Below are 533 nucleotides of genomic sequence, written 5' to 3'. Positions count from 1 at the left end.
CCACTTTTCCTTTAAACTTCAATAGTGGCGGATGGAAGAAAACCTCTCGATTTGCTCCAACTTCTCCATGGCCGAACCTCCTCCTAGCTTTCCTTTTTTCTTTTTTCTTCTTTCTTCTCAGGTGAAGCTTTCAAAACCAATTCTCTTTCTTTTTCCTCTCAAAGGCACAAGTTTCCTAAGCCTTTCCTCACATTTTTTTCTTCTTTAATTCCTTATCTCTCATTGGACCATGTCACCTACTCATCTTTCATGTACCAATTTTCTCCTTTACTCATTGTTCAGTATCCACCTCCATTCACTCATTCTATCTGCCACCCTTACTACCTCATCCTTTCTTTCTTCATTCTTTATTTCACCCACCACCTTGTCATCCAATCACATTTCATGCACAACCTTTACTTTATATTTTATTTTGTCATTCATTAAACTATTCAAGACACATGTATCCCACATTTTTTTCCTTATTTGGTGTCAGTTATAATTCTACTATGCAAGTATACGTATCGAATAGACAGTATATTAGCAAGTAGAGT

This window comes from Theobroma umbraticum, unplaced genomic scaffold, assembly GCF_002168275.2.
Source record: "Theobroma umbraticum cultivar Fairchild unplaced genomic scaffold, ASM216827v3 scaffold_95.0, whole genome shotgun sequence".
Lineage (NCBI taxonomy): Eukaryota > Viridiplantae > Streptophyta > Magnoliopsida > Malvales > Malvaceae > Theobroma > Theobroma umbraticum.
Note: the sequence above shows the minus strand (reverse complement) of the source record.